The sequence below is a fragment of the Python bivittatus genome, unplaced genomic scaffold (genome assembly GCF_059951505.1).
Source record: "Python bivittatus isolate LINGU-HERP-01145 unplaced genomic scaffold, Pbiv_v1 ctg000160_np1212, whole genome shotgun sequence".
In the NCBI taxonomy this organism is placed as follows: Eukaryota; Metazoa; Chordata; class Lepidosauria; order Squamata; family Pythonidae; genus Python; species Python bivittatus.
This window is the reverse complement of record NW_028277076.1, coordinates 11615038-11640478: the sequence shown is the minus strand read 5'-3', so window position 1 is coordinate 11640478 and position 25441 is coordinate 11615038. Positions and strand designations below refer to the sequence as shown.

The 25441-nt window shown below is 45.3% G+C and overlaps 1 protein-coding gene across 1 annotated transcript in view; it reads right to left on the bottom strand.

Annotated features, from left to right (window-relative positions):
- FAM163B (family with sequence similarity 163 member B) overlaps positions 1 to 21716 on the bottom strand; it is a 51194-nt gene extending 29478 nt beyond the window's left edge. The window contains exon 1 of the mRNA XM_088147259.1: positions 21329 to 21716. The gene's annotated coding sequence lies outside the window, so the exon portion shown is untranslated. The remainder of the gene's footprint in view (positions 1 to 21328) is intronic.
- Positions 21717 to 25441: the final 3725 nt, after the last annotated feature.

The window sequence follows — 25441 nt, the reverse complement described above, 5'->3', positions numbered from 1 at the left end:
AAAGTTGATGGATTCCAGCTGCCTGCCATTTGTACATTCAAAAAAAACCCAGAAGCAGTTCTGGAACACAGGCTGTCAGCATGAAAAATGAGCCTCTGGATTTCCAACATGACAAGCAGCTGAAATGCTCCATTTATTTTTATCCCAAGGTGCACCCACATGCCTCTCATTTTCACTCTCAAGGCACCAGAGCAAAGAAAGTGCTTTTCAGTGGAGACCAAACCCACGGCTGTGGTTGAGTCTGCCTCTCCAACACTCGCACGAGTCGGCCTTCCCACCAGCGCCCAACCCTCAGTTGGGAAAGCTCACCTTTCTGGCCACCGTGCACCTGCTGGGAAACCTGGGTCCCTGCTCCCTTCAAGCCCCCGGCTCCTTCTTTGCTGCAGAGCGCCTTGTTCTCCTTTAATGTCAGAGTCCGGCATTGCTAGTCTAAATTAAATGAAACTATGGTTTCTAGCTTGGGTAGATCCTGACATTTCAGATGGCTGCTCAAATCCCATCATTTCTGCCACTTCCCAGCACCCTTATCCTCCACCAGATTGGAGCCAAAGCCAATCACGAGGATGCACCGCTATGGCATCTCCTGCCCCACTGCAAACTGCAGAAGCTGAAAGGCCTCCCAAAGGCCAGTCCTGGTCCAGAAAAGTTTGCTATTGATTTTGTAGGTGGATTTTTATTCTTCCAATCCTATTTATGAATGAATTTGGGATTCTAGCCTGTTGTTTTTAATGTTTTAAATATATGTCTTACTTCCCCAAAGAAAACATAAAAGAAATATATACATAATAAGAAATTCAAGTTTTCTGCTGTTGTTTGGTCTGTGGAAATACCTTCTCAGAAATTTAGGATTGGCCAAATAGGTCAGAAAAAAAAGTATTTAATCATAAAAAAGGCCATTTGTTCTGGGATCCTCACAGACAATACTATTCCCTTGTTTGTCTGCAGTTTCTGCCAGAATCATCAAGTTGGAAAGGCCCTTGAAGACATCAAGTTCACCCTGTACTTGGTGCAGGAATCCAGGTTAAAGCATCCTCACACAGAAAGCTGTCCAGCCTTTGCTTGAACGTATCTGGTGACACCCCCCCCCCCGCAATCTGGGTCACTGGGGCAGAGCTGTTGTACAGCAGCATTTGGAAGAACATATCATCATCATCATCATCATCATCATCATCATCATCATCAATAATTTATTAAAATTTATATGCTACCCGACCCCAGGGACACAGACTTCCATTCCTATCCCAAAAACCTTACATGGCTCCTACATAGTATGTTGTTGTTTTTTTAACCTACTGTGTTTGGTATAAATGAGCCCCACGCTTCATTATCCTTGTGCATACAAAGTCTAGTCTACAGGCAATTCGCTCACAGGTGGCGAGCGCAATCAGGTCTTCAATCCACTGAGCGAACACTTATCTTTCCAATGCTGCAATATCAGTCCTTTGGCCATAGTAAGGGCACGGAGAATCCATTTACGTTGCCGGTTGTCAAATTCCGTGTCCTAGGCATGCAGTTCAAAAGAACGTTATCCTCTGAAAATTTTAGCTTTTGTCGCACCATCACATTTATATAGTCCACTACTTTCTCCCAAAACTTGGTAAATATAAGACACTGTAGAAACATATGCTTTAAAGAGACATTGTCCTTATTATCTCTCCAACAGAATGCTGTGTTAGACAATCCTTTTCTGTACAAACATAATGGAGTCCAGTAAATTCTAAATATTATTTTTTGTTGTATAAGTCATAGTTTAAGGTCCATTGACACTCTTGCTATAGAAGTTAAGGCACTCTCCCATTGTCTAGGCAATATAGAAACCTCTAATTCTTTATTCCACTCATCCCTTAACATTTGCATGTCAAATTGATTTATTGATAACAAATTCTATAAAAAGTAATAGTAGGTTTTTTAGTTTTAAAGGATTTAACAAGTTGTTCTAATATCTCAGGTGTCTCAGAAGCTGAAAATGCTGCTGGTCCAAACAGTGTTGTTAACAAATGTTGTAGCTGTAAATATTGCCATTGGGTTACATCTGGTAGATGATATTTTTCTCTTATATTAAAAATTCATCTTCATCTATCAATTAGTCCAAAGTCAATATCCCCGCTTACATCCAATTTTTCCATATCACCATCTTTTCCCCAATTTTTAAAGGTGAGTTTCCCCATAAAATCAATTTGGCATGGAAAAAAGGGTCAAATCTTTTTTAATTAGACATTACGTTCTAACGTAATTACGTTCGTTCTAACTGACGAAATGGTTTCCAGAGATATTAGAGTTTTAGTGTATTTTTATTCTAATACTGTCCATCCCACCAAAGGTGTTATTTATGTATATCCCAAAATTGCCCAAATGGAAAAATTAACACCACTTGTTGGCTTCCGGTATTTAATACTTGACAATAGGTAAGCATAATGACATAGTTTGGCTCTTGCATGATATGTAAGGTAAAACCAAATAATTTTCCTTTTTACAGGATTTTATTTGTTAAGAACCTGTGCATGCAAGTGGCTTGGATTTTGTGCCAAGCCTTTCATATGAAGCTGAAGAGTTTGGGAAGTTTGTTCTGAAAGGCAACGTAAAATGCAAAAAGTTGATAATTTGCTGCCATTTGCCAGCCAATCCTGATGCTTTCAAAATAGGCCTTCAATGACCTTCCATCTGCACTGGAAGATAAACCAGGCATCACGCTGCTGCCAAGGAGCACATTTGCTCCCAACAGAAGCCACTTACAAATGTTTTATTAATGCCTCCAACTATGTTTTCTCAGCCAATTCCCTTTCTTCCCACCCTCCCTAGATGGGACTGAAGGTCACTATATTTTATCAACCAGACACCAGCTGTCAACTGATTGGTTAATCTAACGATAGACTAAGAGGGACTTCTATAACTTAGTTTCATATTCAGCACAATCACCACATTGTGAGAGCCCCAATATACATTATTCAACATCTGTGCTGGTTTTGCCCCCCTCCTTACAGTTTTGGCAGAATCCTGTTTTATCTCCAAAAAATAAATGTAACATTTTCACTGGACCTTTGCAGACTTGATTTGCTGAGACAGCCATAACGGCCCTTCCCTGACTTACACATGCACAGATCTGCCAATCTGCAAGACCCAGTTTTCTCCATTGACTCTAATTACCATGGCAAGGGAGACACCATGGAAAGATGTCTATAGAAGAAAACTTAAAAGCTGCTATTTTTATGACATGGCAATGACTTCTGGAGTGGACCTTTGCAGGAACTAATAATCATCATGGCACTAAATTCCTCCAAACCACAGGACCCAAATGCCCAACAGCCTGATCTGCAGCAGATCAACAAAGAGAATTTCCTGCCAATGGCACATTTGGGTTGATTAAAATTGGGATGATTTTTTTTTTTAAATTTTCCTACTGGTACAACAAATAAGGAAGAATTATATGAGCTCTGAATATTTGACCTCCTGTAATAACACATGCCTCTTTAACAAAAGTTATCCAACCAAATCTGAAATGTAGTTGCTGCTGCTTAATGCAAGGCCTGCCTTATAGTAAGGCTCCCCACATCCATGATTTAATTATGGATGGGAGGCTGACCTGGTATGCATTTCCAAAACCCACTTGGGCATGGCGGAGGAGAGCCCCCTCTTGGAAATGTGTCCACCAGGGTTTCATACGCAGCACCAGCTGCAACTCCAGGCAGGAATGGTGGAGTGGCTCTGTTGTCCAGGAGACTCTGCTGGCTGTCCGAAGTGCTGCTCCACAGACAACCAGATGCCTCTGGTGATCAGATGGGACCACCAGTGATCGGACCAGCCTCCCTGCCTCACTGCTTGATCCCACTGGCATTGGAGATTCCCAGGCTTAGGTACCAGGGACTTCCACTTATTGTTGAACTGGATCAGTCCTAGGTCTCTACTCTTCAATGTTTTCATTGATTATTTGGATAAAGAGATGGAGGGAATGCTTATCAAGCTAATACCCTAGAAGACAGAAATAACATTTGAAATGATTTTGATAGGTTGGAGAAACAGAAAAATGAAAGTAGCAGACTGAAATTTAACAAGAGACAAGTGTAAAACTGATTTTTTTATAGGAAACAAATCAACTGCACAGGTACAGTATACAATGAGATATACTAGGCTTGGAAGTAATAACAATGGTAATAATACTTGTGAAAAAGAGTACACTTGATTGCAAAGTGATCCAGCAGGTCCTTCTGCAAGGAAAGCAGAAATGTAATTCCCGAAACATTTCCCAGGTAATAATTCCAAATCTGTTTTGGAGCCCACCTTCAGTAATGTGTCCAGTTCTGTCCCAGGTTTCAGAGAGACTGGAAAGAATGAAGAGAAGGTCAATGAAAATGATCAGGGACCTGATGCTAAGTCCTATGCCGAGAACTGAAGGAGCTGAGTATACTTAGTGTACTGTAGTGTCACCCAGAACATCAGACTCAAGGTTGAGGACATTGCCACTGGCATCAGTTCACACGTGGGTTCTCCAAATGACCTTGAAGTGGACCCGGAACATGATGAGCCAATCAGTGCTCACCACAGCCAATCAACAGGAGAACACTGCTACCCGCTCACCCCAATTATGGCAATTTATCAGAAATCCCTCACTCCACTCTTCACAGAAAGACTGCTTTCAGTATATCAACACCTTTGACTTTTTTACCAAAAAAACAAACAAACAAACCACGAGTTTCCAAATAGAGGGGAATTCCAAGATGAGGAGTTCCTTCTGCCCATAAATTCCCACTGAAAAGAATGGGGATGGCAAGAGCCTGTGTGTGCTGGACATACAGTGCATTCAGAATGTAATCAGACCTTTAATAATTTTTTGATAATTATGGATGGGAGGCTGACCTGGTATGCATTTCCAAAACCCACTTGGGCATGGCGGAGGAGAGCCCCCTCTTGGAAATGTGCCCACCAGGGTTTCATACGCAGCACCAGCTGCAACTCCAGGCAGGAATGGTGGAGTGGCTCTGTTGTCCAGGAGACTCTGCTGGCTGTCCGAAGTGCTGCTCCACGGACAACCAGATGCCTCTATTATCTTTATTAATTAATAAAGTAATAAAATAAAGTAATAAATTAAAATAAATAATATTAATTCTTATCTTTAATAATTAAGACCAAAAGTAATTTGGCACCCAACAGGCTTCCCTCTTTCCCCATTCCTTGTAATCCAACCTAGGCAGAGGAGAGAAGCAGGACTGTGTATATCTACATGGCCCTCTTCCAGGTCCAGAACGAAGAAAGGGAACAACTGCCAGATACCGAAACATTAAACATGGTTTTCTGTCAATAAACATTTTCTGTGAGCATCCAACATTCATAAACAGATCTGGGTTCCTGACACATCCGGGCTGGAAGCTAACAGAGCAGATGCCCTTGAAAGAAAGTCTCGGGCACAGGAGCATCTCTTCTTCCTCCCATGATCTGTCTTAAGAAGAGTTGCTGGGAGGATCTGAAAGGCCACACGGGCTCCTTTTTCCTTTTCCAACAACTTGGTTTCCAGGACAGAAAATGTGGTTTTATCTGCCTCCCATTAATTCTGCTCCAACACTTTGGTGGGAAAAGGCCACCAAGGGTGCAATCTCCCTTCCCACAAGGCAGAGCAGGAGTCCTGCTTTCTGCTCATCCGTCACTGGTTTTTGCCATGAGCAGATGATCCCCTTCAGGGTGGGGTGAGGTAGAGTGGGGTGGGTGAGACTTTTCCCATTTTTAAGCTAATTGAGCAGCTTTTAATGGCAGTGGAAAACCTGCAGTCTAGTCTTTGATGACCATTTGGACAGAGAGGTCCCCAGATCACTGCAGTTATGCTTGTCTTTCACACCAAATATCGAAAGACAGACTGCCTACAGTTCGAGGAAGCTCTACTCATCTGGGTTAAACCAAGAAATGTTGGCGCTTTCTCTGAAAATATTGGGCAGCAGCACCAAATTGCTTACAAAAATGAGTAAAAGGGTTTTACTCTATTGAGTAGGAGCATCCTAACTTTTCTAATGGGTTTCAGGGTGTCTATGCACAGCCGTCCAATATCAATGTATTCACTATACAGCCTTTTATACTGTGTCATTTATAGGCTGGGAAATTCATGGGACTATGGCAAGAGGGTGATCAGTGCAGCAGAATGTAAGGCTGCAAACAAAATGAATGTGTTCCTTGGGACAACTTGATTCCCTCCAGCACAACTGTTTCCCTCGCTCCAAACCCACAGATCAAACTGGGGCACCCTCTCCACTGACTGACGGACAGGGGGACAGAGGGTCCATCACCTCTAAATTTAACATAAAATTATCTATTGAATTTGGCATCCCAGAGAGCCAGGAAAAAAAAGGGTGTGTATGTTGCATTAATGGCTGAATAAGCTACTACTACAACTGTTGCTAAAACTGGGCAACAAAATCCAGAGGTGAAAAATAAATGTGTTGCTTCTTGTCTTAATTTCAGGTGCCCAGCCTTCTCCAATTTTGGTGTTAATCTCCAAGCTAAATGTAAAGGTTAAGAAAATACTATCCTGAAAAAGAACTTCCAGAAAAGCCAGAAATATAGACGTAAAGAGATGTAATTACGCTCTTGGTTCTGTCCTGTCATGTTCTTTTGCTAAGTAGCACCCATCCAGGGAAAGGGCATCATTCTAGGATCGTAGGCATCAGTGAATTGAGATGGACTGGGATCGGGCACTTTTGGTCAGAAGATCACATCGTTTGTTACTCAGGACATGAGACACACAAAAAAGGAACAGCACTGATTTCATAGTTAGGAAGAACAGTACTGGGCTATAGTGCAATCATTGACCAAATAATAGCAATTAGACTTCGTGGATAGCCCTTTAATAGGACAATTATCCAAGTTTGTGTTCCAATCAGTGATGCAGAACAGGAGGAGGTTGATGAGTTTTATGATCAAATTCAATCTGAAATCAACAGACCGTGAAAGCAAGATATACCACTTGTGGCTGGAGACTGGAAGGCCAAAGTTGGACCTATTAAGGAAGAAAACTTCATCTAAGTGTTGGGTTACAGTGAGGCGGAGGCCCAGTAGCTGCATGGGGGATTGCTGTTTTGGGGGCACTGTGAGGTGCAGTTTTGTTGTAGTATGTTTATGTTTTATTTTTAGGCTGTGAGCTGCCCAGGGTTACTGTATATAAGATGGGCAGCCATATAAATCTCTTATATAAATAAATAAAAAAACAAAACAAAACACAATTGGACCGTAGGACACAGGAAACTGAAATGAAGCAGGAGAATGATTTTTCAATTTCACCCATCCTATGATCTCTTCATTGTTAACAGTTTTCCTTTTTTTTCCAATAATTTTATTAAAGATTATATAGAACAGATAAAATATAAAAACCTAATACAAAATTACATTAAAAAAATATAAGTGCAGAGGAAAGAACCTGCCCATAAAAATAAAAAGAAACTTCCCCCTTCATCCCCAGCAAGTATATACAACATTAACTTATTACTGTCTCTTAAAATACTACCAAATACATCTTTATTTATATATCAAATTTGTCACCGCCCATCTCGTTAAAAAGCGACTCTGGGCTGTTTACAGAAATACAAAATACAAACAATACAAACAAACCCTAAAATACAAAATAAAAACAATATTAACAACAAATAAATTCCAAGAATGATGGAAATTGGTGAATAGCTCAGGGAGCGTCATCGGGGCACAAACCACCCCCAGGAACAATTAGAGCTCTTGTTACCCCATACAAGCTGGCAGAGCCAGGTCTTTAATCCTTTCCAGAAAGCCAGGAGGGTAGGGGCCCACTGCACCTCTGGGGGCAGAATATTCCAAAGGGCAGGGGCAACAGCAGAGAAGGCTCTCCTCATGGGCCCCACCAGGCAACATTCTTTCGCATAACTGGTGCACCACATGAAGGTGGGCAAAGGCCCTCCTGGCCATGACTGCCACCTGCTCCTCAAGCAGAAGTTGTGAGTCTAGGACAACCCCTAGATCTTCACTCCATACTTCACCCCATTTTCTACAGACCCTCTCTAAATCGTCAGCTTTCCTTATTAATCAACAAAAGGTGTAAAGATTGATAGACATAACTAACAACATAAGCATTTAGTCCCCCTTTCCATTTAAATATAATCCCCCAATCCCTCTTAATAATCAAAATCTCATCCCAGTTGATAATTAAACATTACAAAAAGATTTAAAAATTAACCATTAATCAACAGCAGAGATAGCAACCCATTATTAATCCCAATTAGCAATTAAACATTACAGAATTTTTTTTTAAAACTGTTTGTTAAACTTTATCAGAAATACTAATCTCTTATTTGTATACCAAAAATACTAACATACATTACTGTGCAAAAGTTTTAAGCAGGTGTGAAAAAAGGCTGTAAAGAATGCTTTCAAAAATATATATTGTAATTGTTTATGTTTATCAATTTACAAAATGCAAAGTGAGCACACAGAAGAAAAACCCAAATCAAATCAATATTTGGTGTGACCACCCTTTGCCTTCAAAACAGCATCAATTCTTCTAGGTACACTTGCACAGAGTTTTTGAAGGAACTCGGCAGGTAGGTTCTTCCAAACATCTTGGAGAACTAACCACAGATCTCCTGTGGATGTAGGCTGCCTCAAATCCTTCTGTCTCTTCATGTAATCCCAGGCAGACTCGATGATGTTGAGATCAGGGCTCTGTGGGGGCCAAACCATCACTTCCAGGACTCCTTGTTCTTCTTTACGCTGAAGATAGTTCTTAATGACACTGGCTGTATGTTTGGGGTCGTTGTCCCGCTGCAGAATAAATTTGGGGCCAATCACATGCCTCCCTGATGGTATGGCATGATAGATAAGTATCTACCTGTATTTCTCAGCATTGAGGACCCCATTGATCTTGATCAAAACTCCAACTCCATTTGCAGAAATACAGCCCCAAATTTGCAAGGAACCTCCACCATGCTTCACCGTTGCCTGCAGACATTCATTATTGTACCATTCTCCAGCCCTTCGGCAAACAAACTGCCTCCTGCTACAGCCAAATATTTCAAATTTGGACTCATCAATCCAGAGCACCTGCTGCCATTTTTCTGCACCCCAGTTCCTATGTTTTTGTGCATAGTTGAGTCGCTTAGCCTTGTTTCCACATTGGAGGTATGGCTTTTTGGCCGCAATTCTTCCATAAAGACTGCTTCTGGCCAGACTTCTCTGGACAGCATATGGGTGTACCTGGGTCCCACTGGCTTCCACCAATTCTGTGCTGATGGCACTGCTGGACATCTTCCGATGTCAAAGGGAAGTAAGCATGATGTGTCTTCCATCTGCTGCATTGTTTCCTTGGCCAACCACTGCATCTACAGTCCTCAGCATTGCCCATTTCTTTGTGCTTCTTCAAAAGAGCTTGAACAGCACATCTTGAAACTGCAGTCTGCTTTGAAATTTTTGCCGGGGAGAGACCTTGCTGATGCAGTATCAGTACCTTGTGTCTTGTTGCTGTGCTCAGTCTTGCCATGGTGTATGACCTGTGACATGAAACTGTCTTCCACAACCTCACCCTAGTACCAGAGTTTGGCTGTTCCTCATCCAGTTTTAAGTCTCCTACACAGCTGTTTCAGTTAATGAATGTGTTTAACCTATATATGAAATTGATGATCATTAGCACCTGCTTGGTATAATTGGTTAATCATACACCTGACTCTAATCCTACAAGATCCCTGACTTTGTGCAAGTGTACAGAGTGTGCAAGTGTAAGAATTGATGCTGTTTTGAAGCCAAAAGGTAGTCACACCAAATATTGATTTGATCTAGATTTTTCTGTTCACTCACTTTGCATTTTGTAAATTAATAAACATAAACAATTACAATTACAATATATATTTTTGAAAGCATTCTTACTTTACAGCATTTTTACCAATACCAATACCAATACTTTAATGGCCAAGTATAAAACCTACTAGGTTACACCTACCTAAAATTTTTGCACAGTACTGTAGATATTACAAACTAATCCATTACTCCCAATTGGACATTTCCAGAAAAGAGTTATCCAGTCAAAGTAACCATTAAACATCACCAAAAATAACAACCCATTACTTAACCATAATCAAATAAACCAGTTTTGTATTTTTTTCTTCTTCCTCCCATCAATCCTTGAATCCCATAGATAAAATTCTAACATCTGCTTTCTTCTATTATCCATGTCTCTTCTCTCAAAATCCTTATCACCTTTATCAAAGTCCATATGTAATTTCAATGTGGCCACTCAATATAAATCTCTTATATTCCAATTTAAATGGGTAATCCACACGCTTCTTTTGGTACATTATTTGTGAACTTTTTCAAATTTTCAAATGATTATCCAATTCCATTTGTAAATGCAATATTTCCATCTCTTTCTTACATGTTATAATTTTTAAGTCCACCTTAAAATCCATTTCAGTTATCTTCCAAGGAACTTGGTTCTCTTCAATAGCAACTTTTGGTTCCCATATAGGGTTAAATAGTCCAAGCATTTCTTGAGCCATTTTATAAAATGTTTCCTTTAAGGTAGCTATCTGGTGCTCTCTAGTGATTAAAATTCAAAGCTTTGTTATCAGGACGAAATATAAACATGATTTTTTTCCCCACACGATCTTTTTAATTAACTACAAAGTAAATCAATTTCATCCAAATCTTTAGCATTCAAAAACGTTCCAAAGAACAACACTATAGTCCCCCCTCCCCTTTTGTTATATATTGCAAAAAATAAAGACCTTACAAAGCTGGAAACACATAATTTTCTTTCTTTTTAAACGGACTGAAGAGACACTCACCCAACAAATATTTAACTTGTGGTTCTGAAGGTTTTTTAATCTTAAAGAAGCAGTAAGAAAAAAATTAATCTCCAAGGTGATTAAAAAGATGAGGTTTAGATGAACTTTAAGTCCTTAAAAAGCTACATTAACAGTTCAGAGCATGATGAAAACCATGACTCCCAGCTGATCACAAGCGACTGCAAAAATATCGGTTTCTGCTGCCAACTCAGAAAAAAACCCCAGCTGTCCAGAATGTATGAAGGTAATCTCAAGATCTCTCTTTTATCCAGAGAGAATTATCAACAGTCTGGATCCACATCCAGCTGCCTTTTGGCTGCAATGTCTCCCGTGAGTGCAAGGCATCAGTTCACCAGCCTCACCGGAATGTGAATCCATTGTTAACAGAGTTTTCCAAAAGTCTTCCCTGGCCACACTGTGACTTAACTACTGCAATGCACTCTACATGGAACTACCCTTGGAAGACCACCTAGAAGCTTCAACTGGTCCAGAACGCAGTGTGGAGGCAGTGATGGGCATGCCTCAGGATGCCCAAGTCACATCTCTGCTCTGTGAACTGCACTGGTTGCCAGTTTCCTTCCAGGTGCAATTCAAGATGCCAGTCATTAACTGTGAGGCCATTTGTGGCATAGGGCCTGGCTACTTCAGGGACCACTCGTCTCCACAGTATCTGCCCAGCTGATCCAAACTGGCAAGGTTGGTGCACTCCGGGTTCCTTCAATTATGCAATGCCATCTATTGAGACCCCAGAAGCATGCCTTCTCTCCTGCAGTGCGTGCCCTCTGGAATGAGATTCCCCACTTGATCTGGACTGCCCACCATGCCGGTGTTTCGAAGGGGCCTGAAGACCTGGCTCTTCTGGGTAGTGTGGCTTTGCTTCTTGTTGTTTCCTGGTTTTCACCATCTTTTGTCCCTTGTTTTTATTACTGTATGTTTTATTGTTCTCTGTGTTTTTATTTGTGAACCACCCAGAGGCAACAGGAGCCAGGCAGTGTAAGCATTTAATAAAAAAATAAAAGCCAAAACAAAGCCTATATGTTATAAATGCTATCAACCACTAGGAGGCACTATGCAACCAGTTTTGTCTTTATTGAGACTCCTCAGGCATAGGTACATATGTTCAAACCCCTTTCCCAGGATTTGAACTCACAGGCACTCAGAGACTCTACAGTGCATTAAGTTTTTATCTTCTCCTGGCTGTCAACTCCTGGAGCAGGGTTTGGACCTACAGAAGCTCCCAAAGTCCAATAAGTGTCAAAGACAAAACCGGTCGCATAGGGCCTCCTGTTAGTCAGGAGCAACTGTCAAATCTAAATAAACCCTTCTTAAGGGGAGAGGTCTTGAAGCTTCCAGCAGATAAGAAGAGTAAACTCTTTAGTCAGAGAGTGTGTAATGAAGGAGACAGTAAGAAGCCGATGTACGTGGACATCTCCAGATGGCGCACACAGAAATCAAATTAACCATATTACTGGTACAAGGAGGTAGAAGAGCTCATATTTATTTAATCAAATTTATATAGTTGCCCATCTCACAAGAAGTGACTCTTGTGGGTGGCGTACAACAATCAATAAAATATATAAAAACAATCATTATAAAATATAAAAGTCATTATTAAAAATGGAAAAAAAACACTATAAAAAATTAAAATATACAAACCACACAGAATGAGTACAAGATCAACCACAATGGAGCCATCTAAGAACATCTCCGGTTCCCTGTGATATAACCAGGTCTTCAGGGACTTCTGGAATGATAGCAGGGATGGACCTAACCTGACTTCGGGGAGAAGAATTTTCCTCGGGCAGGCGCCACAGCAGAGAAGGCCCACCTCCTGGGACCCACCAAGCGTAGGCTCCTGGCCAATGGTACCTGCAACATGCCTTCTCTGCCAGATCTAGCGGGATGAGCTGATGTAATCGGGGAGAGGCGGTCCCTCAGATAACCCGGCCCCAGGCCATGAAGGGCTTTAAAGGTTAAAACCAGCACCTTGAATTGGACCCAGAAGCAGACTGGCAGCCAGTGCAGCTCACAGAGCAGAGGTGTAATATGTGCTGTTCTGGGAACATACCACTGCATTCTGAACCAGCTGAAGCTTCCGGATATTCTTCAAGGGCAGCCCCATGTAGAACGCATTACAGTACTCCAATCTGGAGTTGACTAGGGCATGAGTGACTGAGTAGACCTTCCTGACCTAGGAACTGGTGCAGCTGATGCATAACCCGAAGCTATGTAAAAACCCTTCTAGTCATGACTGCCAACTGCTCTTCAAGCAGGAGTCATGAGTCTAGGACCCCCAGATTGCGCACTGGGTCAGTCTGGGGCAGTGCTACCCCATCCAGCACCGAAGATGGGTTCAGAAGTCCCTGAACCAGAAGGCTCCAAGACCCAGACGTACTCAGTCTTTCCAAGGTTCAGCTGAAGCCTGTTGTCCCCCATCCAGACCCCCACGGCCTCCAGGCACTGGGATAAGACATTCATGGCAGCACTTAATTCGCCGGGGCAGAGATGTATAGTTGAGCATCATCAGCATATTGATGATACCCCACCCCGTGGCAATGGATAAGCTCACCCAGCGGTCTCATGTAGATGTTAAATAGGAGAGGGGAGAGCACCGAACTCTGTGGCACCCCACATAGTAGGGGCCAAGAGACCTCTCCTCCCCAATCACCACCGACTGGAGTGGAGGCAAACCAGCACAACACAGTGCCGCTGTGAGTCAATCCAAAAGGCTACCATGGCTACCACCCCCAATCCTCTGAGTCAATTCAAAAGGCTACCATAGTCTTTCCACGATAGTACTGAAAGCCACCAAGAGATCAGGTAGGGCAAGGATGGATGCACAACCCCCATCCTGCCCACAACAGAGATCATTCAAAAGTGCGACCAATGCCATTTTCATCCCATATACGGGTCTGAATCCTGACTGAATCCTGACTGAAAAGGATCCAGATAATCCGCTTCCTCCAAGGTCCTCTGAAGCTGTTGTGCAACTGCCTTCTCAACCACCTTCCCCAGAAAGGGGAGGTTAGATACTGGATGAAAATTGTCCAGTAGAGTGGGGTCCAGCAATCGCTTCTTGAGGATGGGATGAACCAGGCCTCCTTAGGAGGTAAAGGACCAACCCCCTCACTCAAAGAATTCACCACGCTAGGACCCAGTCACGTGACACCACCTGGGCCACTTTCCCAAGCCAAGAGAGGCATGGATCTAAAGAGCAGGTGGCTAAGCTCACAGTCCTAAGGACCTTGTCACATCATCACATTTAACAGATTCAAACTGTTCCCAGATAACTGGGCAAGACTCCACCCCAGGCATCTCCTCTGGACATGCAACAAGGCTGGTATCCAACTGCAAGTGAATCTGAGCGATTTTGTCCGACAGATGCAGAGCAAATTCCTCCATACATCCCTGCAAAATGTTCCCCAGGCCTCCTTTACCCAAGAGAGCTCATGTCACAGGGCTGCAGGGCAGCAATCTGCGAATGCAATAAGGACAGAGAAGTACTGTCGCTTTGCCACTCTTTGCCTTAATAGGGGCTCTAACCTGTGTTCGGTTGAGCTCATCCTCAGCTGAGCACCAGCAATGCTCTAGATGTCTCTTCTCTCATTTCATCTCCCTCAACTCCTCCATAAACCATGGGGAGTGACAGGAACCATGAGAGGGGAGAGGTCACATGGGTGCAATCTGACCAAAAGCCTCAACTGCCCTCTTAATCCAAGCAGTGACCAAGGCTTTGGATGGACTATGCAGCAGGCCAGCAGGAACAACCCCCAACTCCCTTTGAAACCCATCCGGGTCCATCAGTCACCACGGGTGGACCGATCAAATGGGTCCAGCCTCTGTGCAGTGGATAGTGGCATTAGAGAATCCCATGGAGATTAGGGCATGATCTGACCATGACAAGGAAGACACCAAGACACCCCCCCCTCCAATTTCAGATCACATAGCCACTGCTGCAACAGGAACACCAGATCTGGAGCGAGACCACCATCCCATTTTGGGTTCTGGATGACCTGGGATAGGACCATGGCCATCATGGTGGCCATGAACTCCTGAGCCATCTCAGACCCCATTCCTAGAGAAGGCAGACTGAAGTCCCCCAGAACTGTAGGGTGGGTCTGCATTGTTCTTTCTTCCTTATCAGGGGTGTCTGGAAGGCAGACAAAGTGACCTTATACAGGTTTCGTGTGCCATCTGAGTTATATTAGCAAAGACATGCCCAGGGGCTGACTGTGGACCAGATCACAAACCGCCTGTGTGCAAGTTCCAAGTCAAGCTAACCAGTGTCTACAATTTGATCTTGAGCAAATACACACTTATCAAGAAGCATGTGAGGAATCACTTTGGAGCCCTGAACCTCACTGATAAGAAACCAGAGGAACTGTGGAATGAAATCAAAAAGTTGTTAAGGGTGGAACCTTAACAGAGCATTTGAGACAGTGTTAGAAGACTCAAGAAGCAACATTAGAACGATATCAGAAGACATCCAACACAGATACAGACACATACAAACAAGGATAGTTTTCCAAGCTTTCCAAACTCAGAAGGAGGCTCCAGCCTCAAAATGGTATGCTAAAAGATGCCAATCAACAGATGGTAACTGATTCAAAGAATGCTGAAATTCTGTACAGTAGAGATGTCAACATCCAAGATACCTCAGAAAATAGTCCCTATTTACAAGAACCTCTAGTACTAGAAGATGAAGTTAGATCAACACTCTGGTCACTACAAAGTTAGAAGGCTACAGGAATTGATGGAATATGTACAACAACATGGTGAGCAACAGAAGAATCAGTAAAGGTTTTAACCAAACTATGCCAGTAAATCTGGAGAACAACACAGTGGCCAATGGCTGAGGAGGTCAGTGTACATACCAACACCAACAGCAAAGGAACCAGCAATCAAGAAATACAGTATACCACAGACAAGGACTTGGTAGGATATCATTGGAAAAGATTTTCAGATTTTAATTTTTTTAATTTATTCAATTTAGGTACCGCCCAACTCCAAACTGACTCAGTGCATTGTACAATAAAACCAAACATAATAGAAAATATAACACAGTAAGTATAAAAGAAATAAGAAATAAAAAAATGTGCCTATACCTACAAAGATCAGAACTGTGCAAGAAATGGTTTTCTACTCTATGGAAGTCAAAGTTGGACTTTGAAGAAGCAAGACAGAATACTGATGCTTTTGAACTTTGGTACTAGAGAAAATTCCTGAGAATATCATGGATAGCCAAGATAACAAATGAATGGATCATAGAACAAATCAGTCCAGAGAGCTTACTCGAGGCACAAATTACCAGACTCAAATTATTATATTTTGGACCCAATATGCAAAGACCCAGTAGAAAGAGACAGTTTGGTGTAGTGATTAAGGCACTGGGGTAGAAACCGTCCCATCTTAGGCACAAAGCCAGCTGGGTGACCCTGGGCCAGTCACTCTCTCTCAGCCCTAGGAAGGAGGCAATGGCAAACCACTTCTGAAAAACCTTTACCAAGAAAACTGCAGGGACTTGTCCAGGCAGTTGCCAGGAATCAACACTGACTTGAAGGTACAAAAAAAAAAAAAAGCAAAGACTTGGCTCTCCTGAGAAGTCCATAATACTGGGAAATGTGGAAGGAAAGAGAAGAGGACAATTGGTAGCAAGGCAGATGGTCTCAATTACAACAGCAATGGGTGCACCATTGGGAGACCTGAAAGGCCAGTTTGGGGACAGATGATACTGAAGAAGGTTTATCTGTACGGTTAAGAGTTGAGGCTGACATGATCACACACAATATCAATCCATAGTGAATGAGACAAAGGCAGTATCTGGGCCTGGTGTGTTTTCCCAAAACCTGAGTGGGCAAAGGTAGTGATGTAGCCCTTTTGGAGGTCTGCCCACCTGCACTGTGGGTCCTCAACTCAACTGCAAGGCTGGGGGAGAGTGGAAAAGGCCTTGAAAGACACTCCGCCTGTGGCCAGGGCCACACTCCTGAGGCAACAGCATATGAATACTCCGGTGTGATAAATCCGGGCTTCTGTCCACTATGGCGCCCAGCAGGATCTGCGCCTGAGCAATTGCATCTTATCTCACCATCCGTTTGGAAAGAATAAAAACAGTTGGCTAAAAAATAAATAGGAAAAAAAAATAGAACACTCTTCTAAGAGCCAATAGACTTGAGATACTATTACAGCATAATCCGCATAAAGCAGTGCTGAAGCAGGGTTATTTGCAAGTTAGCTGAGTAACTGTATCGAATTTGCTCCCTTAGCAGCAAAGCAGCAATGAGACCTAAGATACGACATCCGGAAAAGCAAAGGGCCGTTGGTTGCTGGAATCCGTTTTCAGGAGCCTCCGCCAAACCCAGCATCTCCAGGGCACTTCAAGAACGGGCTCCCTCCGGGCTCCCAACACAAGGCACCTTGCTTTCACCAGATTTTGAACTGGTAATACGATTCTGCATTTTCTGATGGTGCATTTTGGTTTTTCTCATTTCACATTTAATTGACTGTTAGCCCCCCTGAGTGCTCAAACTGAGTAGACAGGTGGGCTTGTAAATGATACAAACAGAGCCAGATAAATAAAGGGAACGACTTCATCAGTTTTTCATTTTCCTCTCCCACCTGGGATCTGATTTAGCCTGTACCACTCAGAAAAAGAAGCCAACTAAAAAGGAAAAGACAATACTCAGAAAATATTTCAATTTGAAACCCAAAGCAATATTTAAATGTTGTTTGAATGTGATATTTGGACTATATTAAATACGGTTGCTTTATTCCCCCCAAACACAAAGGATGTTTAATTAAAGCCCTTTCCGTTACTGAAATATAAATAATTGAAATATGTTCCAATAACAAAAATGGACTACAGAATAAAGGGACTGGAATCCCTTTGTTACACTCAAACAAACTCAAAATTTTACTAGAAAAAGATTTTGATTGAAACAAGCTTGTCAATATTTTAGTTTTGAAATGCATCACCTTTGCATTTGACAGGAACACACAATAGTGTATTCTATCCTACAAGGAAGAATTTGTGGGGGGGACCAAAACCAAATTATCAGAGACCAAATTTTCCACAGCTGTTGCTGGGAACATGGCTTGTCTCCTCCTTTCCTTTGGGCTAATGGTGAAACAGAAATCTCGGCGCCAAGATGAGCCCTCCAAACAAAGGTTCTGCACTAAGAATGTTATGGCTGTGGCCAATACTAACCAGCATTAGGCTAGGACACGAGTCTCTGTGGGACTGCCTCTCCCACTAAGAGCTACTCCAACCAGCAGGAGAGGACCCTCAGAAGATGCTCCCTCAGCCAGAAACATGTGGGAAAGGGCCTTCTGCTGCTGCTGCTAACCTCCCTCCCAACACACACACACACTCACTTAGGAAATCTATCTTCTAAGGAGGGATGTTTGGCCCCCAACCTCCCAGGATTTAGGAAGATGGTAACATACCCCTCTTTCACCAAGCTTTTAAGTGCTAATTATTTTAATGAGGATTTTAATTTGGGAATTGATGTGCCTTGTTTTAATTTTGTTATGTTTTATGCTTTTTATTGTTGTTAGCCAACTTGGAAGTTGGACTAAACAGAAAGTCAGGGCATAAATTCAGTAATTGCTGCAATTTGCATTTTAGCCTGAAATTTAACTTGTTTTGCTCAAATGAAATGGTGGAAACACTGCATATGAATGCTCCGTGTCTGCCCCCATCACGGTGACAAGGACTGACCACACTATTTTGCCACAGATGGGCTGGCACTTGTCATGGCATCAGTAGCATTGCTGTTGCTCTCAAAACCAGAGGTGCTTCTGCACCAGGAGACAGCCTGGAACGGAAGAGGAGCCCACCGGCTTCTGCAGCCAGAGGGGCGGGTGGCCAGTGAGGCCCAGGGTTCAAAAGCATGCTAACAACCAAGAGGCCAAGTTCATTCAGCTTGTGACCTTGGCTACCTCAACCTTGGTTTCTTCTTTCAGGACTTTGCTTTCTGTGTGAACCAGCCTGCTGAGTAAAATCACACGCTTTATGATTTAAAGTGGCTTCTATATGGTCTCCGTGAGTTTCAGGACTGGATTGATTTTATGCTCGCATCATATAGATACATTTTTCTGTTTTCCCTTATGTTTAGTTTATTTTAATCGCTGCAATATGTACAAGTTCTTTATTGTGCTATCACTGATGTATCATTAGGTTTGCTTCTTCGTTTAAGAAAGTGTAGGGTTGAATGTCTTCGTGGAGACTGGCACCCAAATTACATGGGCTGTGACAGTCCAGCCAGCAAGGCCTCCCTGCTCGTCCCCCTCCCCACCCTCGCTTGTTGCAGTCCACAGAAGCAGAAGAAGAAGCCAGGACGCCCCCTGACAAACACACGGACCCGCGGACTGCTCAGGAAGCTTGAAATTCCCAGGATGAACAGAGAGGAAGAGCTGTAACAAGCATGGCAACCACAAACCTAATCTCACAGCCCGCTCTCCTCTTTCCCACACTTTGCACTGTCTGGAGACCAAGGCACCAAACGCGGGACACGTTTTGTAGGCAGCCATCAAAAACCAGATGCTAAATCGAATGAGTTCATCTCGGGCTCTCACACCTGTGACACCACAACCCCTTAAAATGATCAATCTGTGAGACTCTCCCCCCTCCCCAGCAAAGCAGAAGTACTGCTCATGCTTTCCCTGAGCTGTGCTCTCTGCTTTGCCTGGTCAGCTTCAAAACATTTTCTGACACCCCCTCCCCCCAAAAGTTGCTTAATCAATCCCTTCCCATACACATGGACATACACAAGCCTTTGGCTACTAGCTCTGGCAAATTACTCCTGCTCTGTCTTGAAAGACTGCCTGGTTGGTCTTTCCAGCGTATGCCCTTTGGGGAATTACACTCCTTTCCTGGAGCCGGCGGTCTCCACAGAGCAGATCTATCGAGGCAGACTCTTCTGTTCTCATCAGAAGGCTCACGTGTAAGCACCCCTCTTGCCCAAAGCGGGGGGCTCTAAGCCCATTCTCTCACAAGGGTGGGAGAAAAAGGGCAAGGCATGAGCCCTTTCAGCTACAACAGGGCTTGCCTCCTCCTTCACCTCCTTGCACACTGGAGAGCTACTGCTGCTCTTCTTACGGGCTCTGGGTTCTGCAGTTATAGCTTACCGACAGTGGTGCCCTGAATTTCTGCCCTCGCTTCTCATCATTGGAGAGGCCAAGAAAAGTCAGACCTAGAAGCAGTGGGCAAGCACAGAAGAGCCTGCTGGGTCACACAGAGGCCAACTGGACACCTGGGGGGGCTAGCACACAGCAGGGGGCGACATGCCCCTCTCCTGCTCCCTTGCCACGGGCTCTGCTCCAGCCCCGAGGAAACCTTACAGCAATTCCCCCTCCAGGTAGGGGTCAAACTCCCTTTAGGAGTTTGGGAGTTAGGGGGCGGAGTGGAGCACTTTGTCTGCCCACACATGATTTTAGACACCTCGAGCATTAGTTGAAGTTCAAATGCTGAAAGCTCCACAGGGGAGGATGAAGCAGCCTCATCCTGATTTCCCCCTCTGAACTTCCGCTCCTCCCAACAGGCCACTGTCCCGTCTGGGCTGCGGGTGGCTCAGTTTCTCACAGGGCAGAGAAACAGCGGTTCCAGCCACCCTCCAAGGAGTCTTGCTGTTGCAACTCAGCATGAGCCACTGATCTGGCCTGCTCTCTGCCCAACTCACGCAGGAACACGTGATGGATTCCGATAAGCGAACCTTTTCAGACCCAAGGGGGGTTCGCAGCGCCCTTCCTCGAGAGAGGCGGCGTCCAAAGCAGGAGCTGCATAGCGAGCAGCGCAACAGGGAGAGTCTCCAGGATTCCTTCCAGCCTCCTGATCTTCTCCACTGCTCTTCTCTGCACCCGCTGGGGCCGCCACCTCCGGCGTCTGGGCGCGGGGGACCGCCTCCCCACAGCAGAACGCCTGCCCCTGCAGTCCGGTGAACGGCCGGGCCAGGCCCGGGCTGGGCACTTGGCTTCACCGCCCCGAGGAGCCGCCCGGGAAGCGGCTCTCGCGGGCTCTCGCGGGTTGCGGCTGGTGCACTCGGTTGCAACGCAAGAGCAGCTCTGCCGCACCTGGGCCCGCCTGGGGATCCCCCCTCCCTCTGGCTGCCCGCCCCTCAGCAACTCCTGTTCTGAGGGGGTCCCTCTTCCAGGTGCGCCCGGCCGCCGCCGCCTCCATCTCCCCCCCCAACTTTTGACCGGGAAGTTTCAGGCAGCGGCAATGAACCCCGCATTTTCGGCTGACCGAAAGCTCCCGCCCGGCCAAGAGCAGCAGCGCCCGCGGCCAACCCCTCGCCGCCGCCTCCGGCGAAAGGGGGAGGGGTCCGAGCGTCCCCCTTCGCCGAGCCTCACGTGCAGCAGAAGCCGCTTCGGACCTCGCGGCAGAAGCGCCGGAGAGCCCGCTCGGGCGGCCCCCTTCCCGGCCCGAAGCGCCGAAGGCCCGCGCCAGGATGCGGGCGGCGAAGGCAGAGCCTCCGCTCGGAGGGCGAGAGCCGGCAAGGAGGGCGGGCAGCGGTCCTCCTGCCGGGCCGGGGGTGCTCCTGCCCACCTCTTACCTTTGACGCCTGGAATGGGAGCGGGACTCGCCGGCGCAGCTTCCCGTCTCTTTCAGGCGAGGACCGTCGCTCGCAAGGGCGCCAGCCGGGGGCGCACCCGGGAGCGGAGAGCTAGGGAGGCGGCCAGCACGACGCGCCTGCGAGCCAGGCGGCCCCCGGCCGGAGCCGCTGCCCCCTCGCCACTGCGCCGCCACGGGCTCTGCCGGCAAAAGCCGCCCGCCAGCTGCGGCCGAGCCGTGGAGGCGCGCCAGCCTCCGCACCTGTCTCCGACCGAGAAAGCTCGGCTCCGCCAGGAACGACCGGCTGGCCGCGGCGCCTCTCGGCCGCTGCTGAAGGGCAGAGCGACGCGGCGCGGGCACCAGCGCTGGGCGACGCGCGGGAGCGTAAGACGCGCGCAGCGCCGCCCGTTCCCCGGGATTGGAGGAGGGCGCGCACGCGTGAGGCAGCCGCGCAGGGGTACCATCCCTCCTCGGCCCCCCCCCCAGCCGCGCTCGGGTGGGACGCCGGGGGCGTTTCCGCAGGTGCCACTTCTCGCGCGGGGTGGAGGCAGGCTGGCCTCTCGATCAGCCCGCCATCCCCGAAGAGAGAGCCGGCCGGGAGCGCCTCGTTGGCTGCCTGAAGCCTGGCCGGGGAGCGGCTTTCCCCTCCTTGCCCTCGGCCGGCGCCGAGAGCAGCTGCCTCTGCCCACCCAGGCCCTCCCTGGTTCTCGCGGCCCCGCGAAGCTGCCCGCCCGCCTCCTGCCGGGGGCTTCCCAGCAGCGGGAGGCGCAGAGGGAGGCCGGGCTCGGGGGGCCGCGAGAACCAGGGAGGGCCTCGGAGGGGCTGCTTCCCTGGGGAGACCAGCCCTGGGGCAGGCTCACGCCCTGCGCTCCGGTTCTGTCTCCAGGACGCCCCACCTGCAACTCTCCCACCTGCGAAATCCCCCAGCAGAGCTCTTCCCCTCCCCTCTCCTCCCCCGGTCTGTTTGTTCTGTGCCTCCCGGGACGGTCTGGGCTGCTCTTAGCGAGTTGCTGCCTCTGCGTCGGGCCCTTAGTACTTATTAGCCCCAAATCCTCATCTGGTAATCAATCGTGCTAGATCTGCAAAAGGAGAGCCGGGAGAAGAGAAGTTTGGGGTCCCGTCTTCCATTCCATTCCGTCAGCGATCACCTCAGAGGGCGCTCCCAAGGGCGCTCCCCCCTGCCCCGTTGTCACTTGGGCAGCCGCAAGGAGGGTTCTGTCCGCTCATGTGGACCGAGTGAATGGGCGATGCTTCTGTTGCTACAGTAAAGCTTATTAAATCTACTGGCAGCTTCCGGGTGTTGTTGGGTGATGTCCCCTGACTTTGCTCTGGTGCTGCATAAAGAGACTCTTAATTCTATAGCAGACGGCCAATCTCTCATAACCTAACTGCAAGTTGAGCCGCCCAGAGTCATTGACAGCATACACATTTAATAAATTATAATCATTACTATTGGTATTATTATTATTATTCCCAAAGGCAAGTTGAGACAGCAGATGTTTGCTGGAGTCCACTCTGGCATAGCATTAAACAGTTACTAATGACTTGGATGAAGAGGTGGAGGGCCTGTTTATCAATTCTTGAGAGTTGAGAGCAATGGCCTAAAAATAATAGAATGAAATTTAACAGATGGATTTAGCTCTTCACTTACGTAACAGAAATCAAACGCTGAGGCCAAGGCAAATCTGGTTTGGCACTAAACTTGCTCCAAAGATCTTGGAATACTGGTAGATGGCACACGGAATACAAGTCAGCAGATGGATGGAGCTGCAAAAACGGCAGGTGCCATTGAATTGCCTCCTGAATCCTGATGCAGGTCAGCTGCAAAGAGGCAAAGGAAGGGGAGAGAGGAAATGGGTCACCGCCACAGGTACCCTTGTTTAGGCAAAACTTCGGTTTGGGAGGAAGACCAAGGCTTGATGAAAAAGGTGAGATCTGAGGCGGCCTCCCATGCAAGGAGTCCCAGGCATAAGTAGCAGCTCCAGATTTGACATCATTATCATGGATAGCAAGGATCCCCTGACCCCAAACCACCAGCATGGTATCCATACCAGGGCTAAGTGGCCCCTGTAGAAATCAACTCCACACTGGTACGGGGGACACAAGAGAAAAACTATTTTTGCTGGTGTCTGTGAGTTGGGTTTTCTCTCGCCCAAAATTTCCCTTGATTCTGAGTTTTCAGGTAAGTTGCCGAGCATTGCTCAAAATATATCCAGGAAAATCAGATGGTCTCAGAAGGATTTTTTTTTTGTATTAATGGGGATCTACTGGTTGCTATGGAAGTTAAGTGTCAAAATGGCTGTAAATAAACATTGCTTTAATCATCTACCAAAAATAGCAGACTCAGTTCAGTTCAGTTTTTAAGATGCCCAAGGAATGCTGTTGGTCTCCAGTTCTTGAATGCTGAAATCCCTGCATTTTTAGGAAAGACCTCATAAGGAAAATGATACCCAAAATTATTTTTTTCATCTCTGGAGAATCCTTTGATGTAGTTAGGGTTAATTCTGCTATACAAGAGCCTCCAAATCTCTCAAACTTTTTTCTGGAGGCAAAATTTGAATGTCACTTGAAACATGGTTTTCATCCAACTGCATGGAGAATTCCAACTAGGACTCTGTGCAGCTCAAAGCCACAAGGGTGGTAATAGCAGGATTCCCTCCTCCCTCCCACGAAATTTCATTGCCTTATCAAAGGTTTGCATTTCGTCAACATTTCTGAGACAAACCAAGATGCATTTTGTTTGGTCTTGCCTCATAGTATAGCTGGCTTATTGAGATACTACAACAAGAGCTATCATGAAATCATGTCATTTTATACCCTCTGTTTTACATTTACATTTACATTTCCCCCTCCCAGACTTCTGCTATTTGAGCAATAGTTAACAGGGTTATTCAGTGAGGTTATTTGCAGGACCGCCTCTCCTCAGTCATCTCTACCTTTTCTGTCACAGCACCTGCTCTGTGGAAGAACATCCCCCCTCCTGCAAGATTAGCTCAACCCCAGTCCTGTTGGCCTTTTTCAAGGCCTTGGAGACATGCTGTGTTCCTGGCCACGAGGGCCAGAATGTCAGTTGGAGCCCATGAATTGGTTATACTGAGGCTGTTTGCTGTTTATCCTGCCTGCCAGCTATGACTTTGTTTTGGGGTTAATATGTTGCTTTTACTTATTGCTGGCTGCCCAGAGTCAATTGTTGACCATGGGTGGCCATATAAATTAATCATCATTATCATCATCCTCAATGTCCAACCAAAAGAAGAGTTATAAAACTTAGAGATCATTTTGTTGTTTTGGGATTGGCCCCCAATATACATGATTGGTAGGATAACAATAATGACAGTGTTCTTTATTATTACTTTAAAGGATCAACATAGCTGCAAACAGAGCAATTCGCTTCCAAGCTTTCTTTGTTTGTCTTCCTTAGTTAAAAAAAAAAAATTCTGAAGTGAGATTCCCTTTCAAATTTGCTCAAGTAGTTTAATTGTTATTGTCACATAGAGTGCTAGCATGCACTAACTAAACTTAGATTTGGGAGGAATCCTGGATCATCTAGTATAGAACTTCTCTCTCTTGCTTTTTATAAATTTCTCCTTAATGTGTTGCTATTACTGGATGATCTTTGGAAAGAACTAGATTGAAACTGTAGGATGCATCTGCTAGGTTTTTTCATCAATAGTTGATGCAGAAATAGAATCTGTAGCTTTTGTTCATCTACTGTTCTTGTTAGCCAAATTGCATAAGACTGTGGTCTGGTGCTTTTTAAAAAACCAGCTGCTGAGTAAAATCCAGTTATCACACGTACATACAACAGTTCCTTCCACATACGAATTTTTACTAATAAACATAAAACTCACATAACTAAGGATCTGAATGATTTTTCTGGGAAACAGTAACAATAATTTTGAATAATTTTGGTGAGAGAAATTAGCAACTGGTTCAAAATGCAAAAGAAAGAGTAAAAGGCAAATTCAATTAAATACTCATTAGACTTCTTCCTTGTTTGTCTATGCCTCTTTGTACTAATGGCCGCCCAGAGTCATGCAGTTGAGATGGGTCCATTGGAGTTGGGCAGCCAATAAATTCAAACAAACAAATAAATAAATAAATGGTGGCCATG